This window comes from Geotrypetes seraphini, chromosome 2 (assembly GCF_902459505.1).
Source record: "Geotrypetes seraphini chromosome 2, aGeoSer1.1, whole genome shotgun sequence".
NCBI lineage: Eukaryota > Metazoa > Chordata > Amphibia > Gymnophiona > Dermophiidae > Geotrypetes > Geotrypetes seraphini.
The window spans coordinates 203,724,882-203,740,397 of NC_047085.1; the positions used below are offsets into that span (position 1 = coordinate 203,724,882).

Sequence of the window (15,516 nt, forward strand, 5' to 3'; positions counted from 1 at the left end):
TTCCCCATCTACCATTTGGTACTTGTGCAATAAATTTCATCTTTTAATGGTATGGGAATCCATGTCAGTCCAGTTTTCCAGACATCGGAGTAAGATTTTTCTGTCTGTTTGGTCTTCTTATTTAGACTCTTTACTTCCTACTATTAAGAGTCTAATCGTAAATAGATTGTGGAAGCCAGCAAACTGTTTGGGGGGGGGAACCTCCAAGGAGAAGAAAATCCCCCAAAGAGCAAATAACAATAAGGCAAACCAAAAGAAATTGGGGGGGGGGGGGGGGACTCTAATTCCAACACAAGAGTAATGTGTTTTATGTATCCACAAAACTTAGATAAGCAGTGGCAAGAAAAGCAGGAAAGCATTGCCACAAAAAAAGTGTATGTATTTGTGCAAACTGAAATCGACTGATTCCTGAAGCAGGTGCTCTGCGCCAAGACTTTTTTGTGAATGCATAATAAACATTACCCTTGTGCTAGACATGTGGAGGGGCAAAATCAAAAATGTGCCTAAATCTGAGGTTGAACATTGTGGGCCAAATTCTATAAATGGCGTCCTGATTGTAGGCAGCCAACTGCTGCCTAACCAGCCAATCAGGATGCATGTTTAAAAAAAAAATCCCAAGGCAGGCCACCTATATTGTAGGTGCCTCTAAGAACTTAAGGAGACATGTAGGCCTGCCTAAGCTCGCCTAAGGCTATGCGTGGGCATGCTTTCACCTAGAAGTAGCCTTAGGCGGGTCTAGGTGGCCCTAAGTGCCTTCCTAGGCCTGTAGTAGGCACCTACATTTCAAGTAGATGCGGCCACTGAACTTATCTCGGCAAGGGATCTCCCTGCCACAATAAGTTTAGCGGCCACAGCAAACCCTCCCCCCCCCTCCCTCCCCGTGAAGCAGAAAAGCAGGAGGGCCTAAGATTCTGATTGGCCAGATCCCTTAGGCCACTCCTGGGGGCAACTATTGTAGTCCATTTGTTTTTGACCAAACTATTCCATCACCTTAAGGGATTTTTCCCTGAACTCAAGCATATCAATTATTTCAGTGATGGATCAACGGCACAATACAAAAATTCCAAAAATATTATCAACCTATGTTTCCATGAAAATGATTTTGGCTCGAGTGGAGTTTCTTTGAGACCAGCCGTGGCAAGTCTACTTGTGATGACATTGAAGGGACACCAATATGTTTAGCTGCACAATCCAGCTTACAAAGACCATTGGGAAACCAGATTTTGACCTCCATGGACTTATTTAGCTTTTGTGACAAACATGTCTCTGGCATTAAGCTCCTGTTTGTTCAAAAAGAGGAAGTTGAGACTGCTAGCCCACTTCAGAAGGAACGATGTAGCAAGGGTTATATAGTGGCAGGGTCAAGGGTAAATTGCCACTTTAAGCCTATTGGTCCCAGCAGCATTGAAGTAAGCAGAGTGTCCGGTGATGATGTGTTCTTTGTACATAAGAATAGCCTTACTGGTCAGACCAAAGGTCCATCAAGCCCAGTAGCCCTTCTCACGGTGGTCAATCTAGGTCACTAGTACCTGGCCAAAACCCATGGAGTAGCATACTACCAATCCAGGACAAGTAGTGGCCAGTCTATTTGAAACCTGAACATGCTGTACCAGGATTGAGTGTATCAGATTTCCAACCTGGACAGTACATTGCCAGCATGTATGACAAAAATTGGTAGATTGCTAATATTTGTGAAATTTCTTTTCAGGAACGCGACACCTTGGTGAGTTTTATGCATCCAAATGGACCTGCTATGTCTTTCCACTGGCCTGTTAGGGCAGATACATGCTGGGTGCCAGAGCAGCATATAATTGCAACTCTTCCAGTTCCTACAGCCAGTACAATGGGAAACTGTACAGCTATCCCGATGCAATAATAACAAAAGTGGAAGAAATGTTTCATTAAAAAATTGTCAGCAAACCCACAGCGGTGGAGATGAAAAAACCAGCTCAGATAGGGTTTGCTGTCTTTTGACATGCGGTGGATTTTGCCATTTTAAAAAAATTGTAACACTATAAAGGCAGAAAATAGAAAATATTTTTAAAAATTCAAAACCAAAATTTTTTTTAACAAAGGTTGTGATTTTATTTTATTATAGGACTTTGGCTTGGTAACCTTGCATAAGAAACCCACATTTATTGGCTTAGGAACCCACATCAAAGATCCTTTTGGGGTGATGATTCGATTCACCTTCCATTCATTTGGTAAATACTGATCCCTAACCAGTGGCTGGTCTTGCCTGGTTATCAGGCGTGTTCCCCTAGGTGATAGGGTTACTAGTTCATTGAACTGGCAGTGGCAAAGCCACCACTGACCAAAGAAAGATGATGAGAACCTGTAATAGTAATCCAACGTATATTCACAATGTGCAATGCATCACAGAACATGCTTGTGCTTCAAGCAGTTTTAAAGGTCATTGAAGGTCTGAGAGCAAGATGTTAACAATTGTCCTTTGTAGAAGAAGAGATGCTCTTTCTTGTGGTATTAAAAAAGAAAAAATAATAATCTAAGATGGCCCATATGGAGACATTTTGCCCTGAAAACAAGGCAAAATTAAAGCACAAGTTTATGAGGGCATTTTTACCATAGTCACACAGTATATAATACACCACTATTTTTGAAAAAGTGCAAACAGTGTCTTTCAACCACTATTCATTCAAACATTCCATAATAGGCCTCAGAAATGGAGCCTACACACAGCTGCAAAGTCACAGACTGAAATAGTTGGCGTAGTGTTTCTGCTCCTAGCTCCAGTCATTGGCCAGAAAAGTTAGTGATATTTATCTATTACTTCTTTTTAAAATCTTTTTTTTAATTATATTTTTTGAAATTTTGTTATTTTTTATCAAAAGTTTTCTATAATAATTTCCTACTTCAATGGTTTGTTACTTCTTAGATGCAACTATTCAACGATTTTCTTAGCATGCACTTATTCATCATATGGAAAAAATTGACAGAAAGAGAACTTATCTCAAGTAATCTTCATTATTTGGATACTTTGTTCTTAAGTCATCGTTGTTCATAGTAATGCCTTTATTCGCAAACTGCTAATGCCGACGCGGCCAGCGTTTCACGGAAACTCTATTCGTCCGCTGCGTCAGGGCCAATGTCAAGGCATCATCGATTAGTATGTTGTTCCGTCAAAGATTTTCAAAAATAGTGGTGTATTATATACTGTGTGACTTTGGTTATTTAAACCACTTGGGTTAGTTATTTTAGGTTATATACTAGGGCATTTTTACCATGTCATTTTTACAGGGACTCTTGCACAGAAACCAGCACTGTTAATATACTTATAAAGTTATGAGGCATTTGATAAAACATTTTCAAAGTTATTGATGATCAAAGTATGTGCCTTGTTTTGTGCAATTAATTTTTTGGCCCATTTTGCTGGGTAATAATGAAAAATGTTATTAATTTGAGTAATTCCATCAGTATATCTGAATTCAGCATCAAAAACGGTAAAGATAAGCCAAATTTGAGCTTCTACCAGTTTTGGTTTATATACTGTAGAAACCGAAAGTGGATTACATCAACTTTAGACTCCTTACTCTCTTCTCTGACTCAGTATTTGGTTTGTATTCCTGCTGTTTGAGGAACCTGGAAGGCATTTCACTCTGCTGGACACCCATGGACAGTGTTCCCATTTTAATGGTTGTGAAAATGGAGTCCCCTAATTCAAGACCTATCTGTTTTGAGTTAATTTGTCTGTCCTTTGGGGATTTGTTTTGCATTGAATTACCTTTTTTCAGTCTTGGCTCCACCTCAATTCTAATTTCTTCAGCATCACAATGTTCTACTCCCACAAAAAAATTTTGTAGGGGAGATAATTGGCAAAGAGGATTCCTCATAGATTGAATCCACCAGAGCCCAATTATTTGTGGGTTGTTTTACTCTCCGTAGGCTGAACTGTCCTAGTAGCTACTTTAAATGCAGGCAATTCTTATTTCTATATGATTATATAGCTAGTAAAAAAGAAAGGAAAGAAAATATTTGCCCTCGTGATGAACAATGACTTTCTGAGAACATCAGCAGAGTAGAGAATGATGATATCTGAAACAGGAGGCTAGTCTGGAAATAAAAAGCAGGAAGTATTGCAATGCTGAAAAATTTGAGAGCAGTGACAACTCCAGGAAATGGCAGTTGGAAGGAAGGTCCTCTGACCCAGCGATTAAAGTACATTGTGAAATGGTACAGCACGCTGCATGTATTAGTAGCTTGCTCATGGCTTAGGCCAATAAGAATTAACAGTAATGTATTATAAAAGTCTTCACACTTGATTATTTTTCATATTTTGTGTAAAAATTATTATTCAAAACTCATTAAAATAGGAATTTGATCCATACAACAGTCTAGACTTTTGACATGAAAAAACCAGTGACCAGGTCTACAGCTGTCTGTAACAGATTTTTCTCCAGAATTTTCCGATATGTTACACTATTCATCTTTCCCTCAATCTTCACAAACTTCCCATTTCTTGCAAGAGAAGGTCTGAAGCTAGATGATGATTCAGAAGATCACTAGACCATAGTCACTGACAAGCAAAGACGTTGTAACAAATTCAAACTAGAGGACCAGGGAAACCAGGTTCAAATCTCAGTGTTGCTCTTTGGGTCAATATTCAAAGCGATTTAAATGACCATTGGTGTAGATTGTGTATAACACGAGCCTGATGGATCCCAGGTTGCCTCCTCCACTGCACTCTTTGTAGACATAGGAGATTAATACAATCATTGCAGGTAGCACAGAATGTGGCAGCATGATTGTTATCCTGCCTTTCCAGATTTGACCATATTTCTCCAGTTTTCCGAGTGCTACATTGGCTTCCAATAATGTGACGGGCCCATTTTCAAGTACTAACTCTCATTTTATAAGTCAATGAATAAGGATGCTGCATATCAGCTGCCATCACTCTAAATCTATCACCCCTCTTATGCATTAGGATAAGCAGATCAATTATTGTTCAATAATCCTTTTCATTGTAACATCGGATGAATATCATTTTAGAAAACTATTGAAAACCTTTCTGTTTATCCTTTGCATTTTTCACATTATAACATGTATTTTCTTAACCGCATCGAAGTCATGGTTATGCGGTATAAAAATCTGCTGTTATGTTATTTATTAATCTTGTATATTGCTGGACCATTATTGTGGAATGCATTCCCTTTTGAATTAAGTAGTGTGAACATTTTTCAGTTTCCAAAACATCTTAAAATCTATTTGTTCGAGAAGGCATTTCGTGATTCTCTGGGAAGGTGGTTTGAGCTGCCTCTTGTTTCCGATTGTGTTGTGATGCTATTTTGCCTTTATTTTATTATGCATTGTTTTTGTTAGCTGTCTAGAACATTGGCTAGTGCAGGCTATATATGTTTAAATAAAAAAAATTAAAATTAAAACAAGAAGCTGCTGATGGAAATGAGTTTGGCACATGATCTAATGGTTATAAACTATTGGCCTCTTTTACAAAGCCACGCTAATGGCCCCGAAGCCCACAGAGATTTAAAGGGCTTTGGGGCTGTTGCTGCACGGCTTTGTAAAAGAGGCAGTATGTTGTCCAGCTAGATGGGCAATTTCACCTAGCTGTGTCATAAGCTGCCTTTAATTCTCTACGGAGAGACTGCCTTATGTATTGCAGCATTCCTCCATTCTAGCCTGAGCAAATCCTTACAAGAGACATTGCCATTTCAGAAGCGCTGGACCGAGAGCCATGATTTGTGATTAGCACCAAATTCCTCAGTTGCTTCCTTTGTTGTTATAGGAAGGTGGATATTTGACACTCAACATTTCCACATCAACTTGCTCTTAAACCTTTCTAAGTTCAGCTTCGTTCACCTTTCTGTCAAATGCTTCGCAGTCAGCAGCCTCACATCTGACAGCTGAGCTGTCGAATGTCCATTAGTGTTCCCTGTTTCGAGATTATGGAAGCTGTGAAATGCACTTTGCTTGTCCGAGATGCTGCTCCCTGCAGTTCAGTCTCTCAAGATCCAACATTTTATTTATTTGTTTGGATTTTATTAAACGCCTTTTCATGAAGAGATTCACCCAAAGCATTGAATAGTAAATCAGGTACTCTTTAGCATTTTCCCCCATCGGTCCCAGCAGCCTCACAATCTAACTATGGTACCTAGGGTTAAGTGACTTGGCCGGTCTCAAGGAGCAGGTTGGGATTGAACTCACAACCTCAGGTGCTGTCGCAGCAGCTCTAACCACTAGGCCATTCATTTCATGCTCTTATGATCAACAAATTTTACCTAAAACTCTTCGTCAGGCTCAAATAATAGTATTTCCAAAGCAGGGTAAAGATCCTTCTAAGGTAGAATCATATAGGCCGATTTCTTTGATTTGTTTTGAAGCTAAACTATTGGCTAAGATTTTGGCTAATAGACTAGCAAAGTTGTTGCCTAATTTGATTGCTGAGCCTCAAGTTGGATTTGTAAAAGGACGTACAGCAGTTAAAAATATTAGATCTATATTATATTCATTAGAGTGGGTACGTTATAAGAATATACCATCTTTGTTGATTAGTTTTGATGCTAAGAAAGCCTTTGATAGTTAGATGGGAGTTTCTGTTTGCTGTTTTAACTAAATATGGTATCGCAGGTTATTTTCAAGATGCTATTAAAACTCTTTATTCAGATATTCAGGCTAGAGTTTTTGTTAATGGATGCCTTTCAGAATTTTTTACAGTGGAACAAGGCACAAGACAAGGATGTCCTTTGTCTTCTTTTTGTGTTGACCCTGGATCCGTTGATTCATGAGATTCTGGCTAATCCAGATATTCGCGGTGTAGATATTAGATCTTCTACTTTTAAAATAGCTGCTTTTGCAGATTATATTTTAGTACATTTAACTAATCCTAAGATTTCCTTACAATCTCTATTGGAAAGTTTTACTGAATATGGTGATTTTTCAGGATTCAAATTAAATATGGATAAATCTGAAGCTTTGGCTACTAATGATAGTTTAAGATTAGAGTGGGGTCCTAATTTTCCTCTTAGTTGGATGGAAAATAAATTTAAATATTTGGGAATTTATATTCCTATAGATTCTAAATTTTTATATAGTTCTAATATTCCCAATTTGATGAGTTACACAAAACAAAAGTTATTAAAATGGCAGTCTTTGCCTTTATCCTTAGGTGGGCATATTGCTCTTTTTAAAATGGTCATTTTTCCTAAATGGTTATATACATTACAAATGCTTCCCCTAGAATTGACAAATAAAGATTGGCGGAAATTAAGAACAGTTATTACTAAATTTTGTTGGGATGGGAAAAAGCCAAAATTATCTTTTGAATTTTTACTAGGTTCAGGAACATGGGGTGGCATGGGTCTTCCTGATCTTCGGATTTATGGGAAGGCTTGCTTACTACGGCATAGTAGGGATTGGGTAATTGATTATGTTTTATTTTCTTCTATATTATATGAAAAAGCCTTCTATTACCCTTTTCATTTATTATATCTTCTTCAGATACATCCATCTGAATTACCAATCCATTTTAAAGGTAATCCTATTTTATCTTCAATGAGGTCAGTTTGGGGAAATTTAATTAAATTATGGAGATATAACAGATTTGCTTCCTATTCAGGGTAATGGAGATTTTTTACCTGGTATGACATCTAGGATTTTTAGAATTTGGGGGTTTAAAGGTATTTATTATTTATCATAAGTATTGGATGAAACTGGGAAGATTAAGAGTTTTCCTGACCTTTCTATTGTAGTGGGAAGGGGTCCTGGATCATTATATGCGTATATGCAATTGGTAAATTATATTAATAAATTTATAAATTGAAGAGATTGAATTTTTCTTGTGGAGTTTATGACAGAATTATTTCTTTTTTTAATCAATGTGATGATGTGCCTATTTCAGTTTCTTTATTACACAAGTGGTGGCGGAATATATTTCCTACCCGTACATAAGATAAAATTCTACAAAATTGGAATGAGGAGTTGGGAATTCAGATTTCTCTTCTTGATTTTACTCAATCTATTAATAGACTACCAAAGATTATAAAAGGGTATGTTTGGAGAGAATGTACTTATAGAATTTTGCATAGGGCTTATTTTTCCCAAATTCAAGCTTTTCATGCGAATTTAATAGATACTCCAATTTGTATTAAATGTAATAAAGATCCTGGCACATTATCTCATGCTTTTTGGTTGTGTCCTTTGATCAACTTATTTTGGTCTGCCATCCTATTATTTTTGGGTTCTTTATGGGGTAATTCGATAGTGGGTTGTCCTAGGGGAATAATTTTTGGTAAAGCATCAGCTTGTGGGGTTTTTGGCCAACTAAAATGTCTTTTATTTCAGAAAGCCTGTATGATTGGGCATAAATGTATTATGCAATTTTGGTTGCAGAAAGAATCTCCAAGTTTTTGGCATTGGAGGAATCAATTACATCGCTTATTTTTATTTGAGAGTTGGGAGGTTCGAGGTTCGCCTAAAAAAACTCGTCTTTTTATGGAGGTTTGGGATCCTTATATTCAGAATCTTTCACCAAAAATACAAAGTTTGGTTATCAATGATTTATTATGAAAATTAGGTTTAATAATTACATTCCAGTTATTTATTTTAATTCTTTATTTTTGTCAACTTTCATCCAGGGTGAGGGATTTCATTTAGGGGAAGATAGTGGGTAGGGGATGGAATTAAGGGAGGTGTAGATAAGATTGAATTAATTCATATGGAAATAAAATTTGAAAGAATGATTTAAATTTGTATGAAATATTATTGTAATTCTTATTGTATTGAATGTATTTTTGTATTATCCTATTGTACTGATTATTTCTTTCAATAAAAATTGTTGTACATAAAAAAGTGAATCTAGAATCAATATATTAATTCAGAGAACACCAAATATGACACTTTTATAGAATATGCAGTTTAAACACTGGCCACCATAGGTAGACCACAGCATCAATTTTACTTTATAAGTGATGACTGTGCTGGTCTTAGAGTTATGGACATATAAAGCCATTTACATACATATACACACACATATACATTTTATACACTAAAACATAGAATATCCCAAACAAGCTTTTATTCTTTAGGTTTTATTTCTTCCTCTCAGGTCTATACTTTTTTCTTGCTCACTTTCATTAGTTTTTCCTGCATGTTAGGGACCCTGTCAGTAAACTGCATTAAGCGCTAACGTGCACTTTATGTGGGAGAAAGGGCTTACTACAAAACACGTTAAATTTAAAAAAAATTTTGAGAACAGGTATGTCCTGGTTGGAGAATAAGCACGGAAGTGTTAACCAGCTAGTTACAGTTCATTCATTTTAGCATAAGCTAAATGGATAATGCAGACTTACCCCCTCTTTTACTAAGGTGCGCTAACCGATTAGAGCTAACGTGTCCATAGACTAACATGCATATGTTAGCATTTAGTATGTGCTAATCGATTAGCGCACTCTAGTAAAAGAGAGCCTTAATCCTTCTGTATTACTTTGAAAGCAATGGAAATTAAACCTATACTGGCGCAATCTGTCCTCCATGAGCTGGAGCCATATGGTAACCCTAACTAAGAGAGCCCCTTAGTTAGCTCCTTGCCATCATTTCCTTCTTTTTCCCCTCCTCCTTCTCTAGTCCTCTTCTCACTTTAATGGCCCATGATTTTCCATCATTTTACAATCAGACAATCAAAGAATACCCTTTGTTGCATGTTTTATAAAACCTCTGATTGAGAATTGGTACGTGATCATGTGCCTATAAGTCCAGTCTTAACTCCCACTCGCTTGTAAAGTACCCATGCCTGAGAAACTCCCTAACCCCCCACTTGTCCTGTTTGCCCGTTTGATTAGTTTGTAAGCTCTACTGAGAAGGGACTGTCTCTTGAATGTTTTTCTTTTTCCAAAACTGTTTATTGATTTGTGAAAAGCAAAAAACTGATACAAGAGTTTAAGAACAGTACATATACAGAAAATATAGAAACATAGAAAACATAGAAACATAGAAAAAATGACGGCAGATAAGGGCCATATAGCCCATCAAGTCTGCCCACACTATTTACCCACCCTCTTAGGTCTTCTGACCTCTTAAGTATAATTGTAATTATACTGTCACTCTACTGACCCGCTCATTGTAATTTTACTGTCACTCTACTGACCCGCTCATTCAAGTCCTAGTGACTCTATCCTTCGCATGACCTCGTAGGGATCCCACGTGGGTATCCCATTTGTTCTTGAAGTCTGGGATGCTGCGTGCCTCGACCACCTGCACTGGAAGCTTGTTCCAATGCTCGATCACTCTCTCCGTGAAGAAGTACTTCCTGACGTCTCCACGAAACTTCCCTCCCCTGAGTTTGAGCGGATGTCCTCTTGTGGTCGAGGGTCCCCTGAGAAGAAAGATATCGTCTTCCACCTCGACCCGTCCTGTGATGTACTTAAATGTCTCAATCATGTCTCCCCTCTCCCTACGCTCTTCAAGAGTGTAGAGCTGCAATTTGCTCAGTCTTTCCTCGTACGGGAGACCCTTTAGCCCCGAGACCATCCTGGTGGCCATCCGCTGAACCGACTCAATATAATCAGAGAACCAGCCAGCACGGCTTCAACAAAGGAAGATCTTGCTTGAAGAACTTTCTGCACTTTTTCAAGGGAGTTACAGGCAGATAGACAAAGGTGACCCAGTCGACATTGTAAATCTGGATTTTCAGAAGGTGTTTGACAAGGTCCCGCATGAACAACTACTTCAAAAAATTGCAAGCCATGGGATTGAGGGTGAAATACACACATGGATCAAAAACTGGTTGGCAGATAGAAAGCAAAGAGTGGGGGTAAATGGACAATACTCAGACTGGAAAAGCATCACCAGTGGAGTGCTGCAGGGTTTGGTGCTCTTCAACATATTTATAAACGACCTGGAAATTGGAACGACGAGCGAGGTGATTAAATTTGCAGATGATGGAAAAATGATGTTCTTACCTGTTAATTTTCTTTCCCTTAGACGCAGCAGATGAATCCAGAGACCAATGGGATAGCTCACATCTACCAGCAGGCGGAGATAGAGAAACTGATTAACAGGTGGTCCTATTGGCTGGCATTCCTCCTGTCTCATCAGTATAGCTCCTTGCCCAAGCACACGTAATCAGCAATAGGCATAGCATGTAAAAAACTTCTTTCCCATAACAAATCTCAAAATGCAATAATACAGAAAACAACCTGCCATACTAACAAACTGCGAAAGTTGCAAAAGAAAAAACCGAGAGACAATATCCAGAAAGGGTGGGGCTCTGGATTTATCTGCTGCGTCTAAGGGAAAGAAAATTAACAGGTAAAAACATAATTTTTCCTTCCCTAGCAACAGCAGCAGATGAATCCAGAGACCAATGGGATGTAGCAAAGCAATCCTCAATCTGGGTGGGAAGCAAACGCCGCCTCCGCAACAACCAAAGCACAAAACGCCCCTACCGCATGCACCTCCACATCCAAGCAGAAATGGGGAGAGAAAGCACGCTCGGAAGACCAATTAGCCGCGAGACAAATCTCCTCCAAGGAAAAAACCTCTGGGCCGAGCCCAAGAAGTAGCCATCGCTCCAGCGGAATGGTCATGAAATTATTTCGCCAACCGCTTCCCTGCCAGCAAGCAAGCATAAAGAATGTCCTCCTGGACCCATTGAGCGATGGAGGCTTCGGACGCCACCAAATGTTTGAGGCGTCCCTTGAAGAATGCAAAAAGGAGATATAAACAACTAAAAGTCGTAAGAAACCGAGCTCACAGAGGACGCTACGTACATATCAAAAAATGCAGTGAATAAAAGCACTGCTCCCAATTTCCCCTCCCAGGAAGAAGGAAAGAAAAGCGAGCATGACATAAAAGAAAGGATGGCACCCCCCTAGAAAGAAATAATGGTACCATCCGAACTGATACCCCATATTTCGGAAATCAGAAATAGGAATCCCCGTTGAACAAGGCCTGCAACATAGAAAACTGCAGAGCTGAAGCCATGGCCACAAGAAACTCCATGTTCAACGGCACAGCCCTTTAGAGTCCCAAAAGACAAGGATGAAATGAAGCCTTCGGTATACTGAGAAGAAGTACGTGAAGATTGTACTCCAAACCGGGCTTTCTAAGAGGCACATGAATATACCGCATTCTGTTTAGGACCTGAACTACATGAAGCTGAGAAGTAAGCGAAGAGCAATATACCTAGCCCTTGTAACAAGCTAAGAATGGCACTAGAAGCTGAAGGGAATTGAACGCTAAGCCCTCGGCAATACACCTGTACCAAAAAGGAACTCTGGAGTGGTTCAAACGTTAAGAAGCACCCAAGAAAGGAAAAACCTCCAAAAGGAAGCAGAAGCCACAGGAGAAGACATCCGTAGCACCTGGATAAGAGAAGAAACAACCTGCTTCGCATAATCCTTACACGTCAGCCAAGATTTTTCAAAAAACTAGGTCGTAATACTAAAGTAGTACAAATATCCATGTTGAACGGACCCTAGGCGATCAAAGCCGGAGATACAGGAAACTTCTTAGTCCGGCTGTCGAAAGACTCATCAAATCCGCAAAGTAAGGATGGCGCCGCCAATCCAGAGATTCTACAAATACTGTGCCCGGAAAGCGAGCTCGAGGTGGCAAATCCAAGCCATCATCAGCCAGCGGAAAACACTGAAAAAGAGAAGGCAGAAGCGAGAAAGGAGCCATGCAGGTACCCCCTCTAACTCCCACTCCCTGGGCCCGCCGAAGAAGCTAGGAAGCTTCGAATTGAGAGACGAGGCCATGAGGTCTAGGTCAAGCAGATCTCACTTCCATAAAAAGAGCTAGAACGCTTGAGCCACAAATATCCAGGATGCAGAAGATTACACTGTTACTAACATGCACATTTTCCAGAGCGTACACAGCGCTGTACACTGTAACATACAAGAAATGGGCCATGCTCAGATTCCGCGGAGAGAAAGTCTATCCAAACTCTTATCCTGATCCATAAAAGGATCTGCCAACAGAAGACGAAGATGAGAGTCCACCCATTGAAGCAGAACAACTTCACCTGGCAATGAGTACAACACTTACTGCCCAAGTAGTAAAGAAATACCCCCATCCTAATACTGACCAAAAGGACCCTCAGCGGCAATCCGGAAGAATGATCTGAAGCTCCAGAAAGATAGCCTGACCCTGCTCAAGAGCAGAAGAATGAACAAGTACTGAGTCGCCTCTGAAGACCAGACTCCAGGAGCTGAGGATGGAAGCCACGGAGCCCCCCAACCCGACAGCCCGGGATGGTCGGTGGTCATGAGATAGTCCAGCAAAGACCGAGGCATGCCTTGAAAAGAGAAATTGCGCTGAGCCACCAAATCATACAGAGTGATGCAGGAGGAGCATACCAAATAATTGGTACCCTGAGATACCGGGAACCACCGGAACAAAAGCGACTGCTGTAGCTTAAGAAGGGGAAAGCAAGCCGAAGTCCCCAGTGGAGTCAGCAATATGGATCCCAGAAACTGTACAGAATCCCATACTCTTGGTCATGGTAAGCGAAGAAGAATACCAATCTGAGACCGAGACCCCACGCCCAAGTCTCCAGAAAGAAACACATGTTTCTCCTATATGAATAAAAACATCACCCCGATATACCTATAAATAGTACAGGAGAAAAGAGTGCTGTGCAAATTCAAAGATGCACGTGTAAAGAACTGAGGAAAAGATATCACCCTTTTCGTGTCAGTCAAATGGCCCGACTGGAAGTCGTCCGAATCAAGCAGGTAGTCAAGAAGAAATCAGATGAATCGCCTGGTAGCGCCAAAACGGTACCACTGCCCACATCACCTAAAACGTTCGTGAAGCCTTGGGTAGGCAAAATGGCATGTGCCAAAACCGAAAGCGCCGCTCCAAGAGAGGCAGGCAAACCAAGTGCCGATTCGGAGTCCATAGAGAAAATGTAAATATACTCCCAGGTTGTCTGCAGAAATGTGTAACCCTGAGAAACTAATTCAGCAGAATGGGATCCAGCCTGCCCAATGCCCCCTATCTCGGGCACCATGCAGTAAGTGGAACAACGTCCCTTAGTTCCCGAAGAACTACAAGAACCGTCCTGAGGACCAGTAACACTGAAAAGGGAAACACAAAACTCAAAGCTGGTGAAACACATACAACTTGTCTGAACCGGAAAGGAGAGAAGCCCCGGCATACCCTGACCAAAGTCAGCTGGAAACAAACTACCGGAACGCTGCAGCTCTCCCGCCATCGCCGGAGACCCATGCGCACGCCTGATTCTCGCTGACACGTGGCCGCTGCATCAACGCTCCTAGAAACATAGTCGGGGGATCCAAGATGGCTGCCGCTGTCTGATGCTGGAAAGACGCCTGAGAATATTTTCCTTACCTCTTTTGAAATGCCGAAAAGAAGGGGCAAGAGTGTTGGTGGTGCCTCCCAGCGCTCAGGACCCACGGTTCCTACAATTGAAGACATCTTCAGACGCCTTCAAAATGAGCAAGTCGGTTCGGGGAATCGCCCAATGGAAGCGTCGGCAGAGAGGAGTGCTTCGACGACATCCCATAGGCTAGACGTGACTCTGAGTCCCGACGTCAGGACGCCTCCCCTCCAGCCGTTGCCACTGGGAGCTAGCTCACCGCGAGAGGAGAGCACGTCAGATGAGAGCGTGTTCTCCCCTCGAGAGGCCAGTACGTCGGAGGGCTTGCAGCAGGAGACAACTCAGAGGGACTTGCTCCCTTTGGAGAAACCAGCGACTGGGACAACTCGTGCTATGGAGGAACAGGGCACTGAAGAGGTAGACCAGACATCTGAACTTTCTTTGCCTACACTAACAATCCCTTTTGTTCCAGTTAAACCCCCAGAAGTCACTTTAGACTCGCTCTGGGAGTTAGTTGTGGCTTTGGGTAATTCTCTGACTCCTCAAATTAAAAACTTAGATAAAGAACTTAAAGACCAGAAAGAAGTTATTAAGAATTTGAAAGAAGACATAGAAATATTGAAATTTGATACCCAAGAAGATAAGAAGGACATAAAAATGATAAAAAGTAATCATGACTTATTGGTAAAAGATAACTTGATAATGAGGAGAAAATTGGAAGCACTTGAAAGCAATTCCCGGATTAATAATTTGCGTTTAATTAATTTTCCAAAGGTCTCTTCAATTTCCCCAAGAGACATGATAAAGCGTTACTTTCTGGAAATATTAAAAATTCCTGAGAATTCATTACCTCCATTGATAAGAGTATATTATTTACCTATAAAGACTCAGGATACTCAGAAGAAAGACGTAATTGGAAAATCCCAGGAAAGTTCTATGGATGTATCTGCTTTATTAGAGCAGTCGGACAGAGAAGTGGCTATTCCAGCCACTCTCCTACTGACTGTAGTTCTGGCTCCAGATAAAGACTGGATCCTTAAACTTTTCTTTAAAAATAGAACCACAGACTTCCTGGGTTTTCATATTCAAATTTTTCCAGATGTCTCTAAGGAGACTCAAAAGAGAAGAAGGGAATTTCTAATGTTGAAACCTGGTGTGACCCAGATTGGGGGTTTATTTTTCCTTAGATATCCTTGTAA

The 15,516-nt window shown here is 40.3% G+C and overlaps 1 protein-coding gene across 1 annotated transcript in view; it reads right to left on the minus strand.

The window, feature by feature from the left end:
• Window positions 1-15,516, minus strand: part of BMP6 (bone morphogenetic protein 6) — a 261,123-nt gene that overhangs the window by 205,304 nt on the left and 40,303 nt on the right. The gene's annotated exons all lie outside the window — the stretch shown is intronic.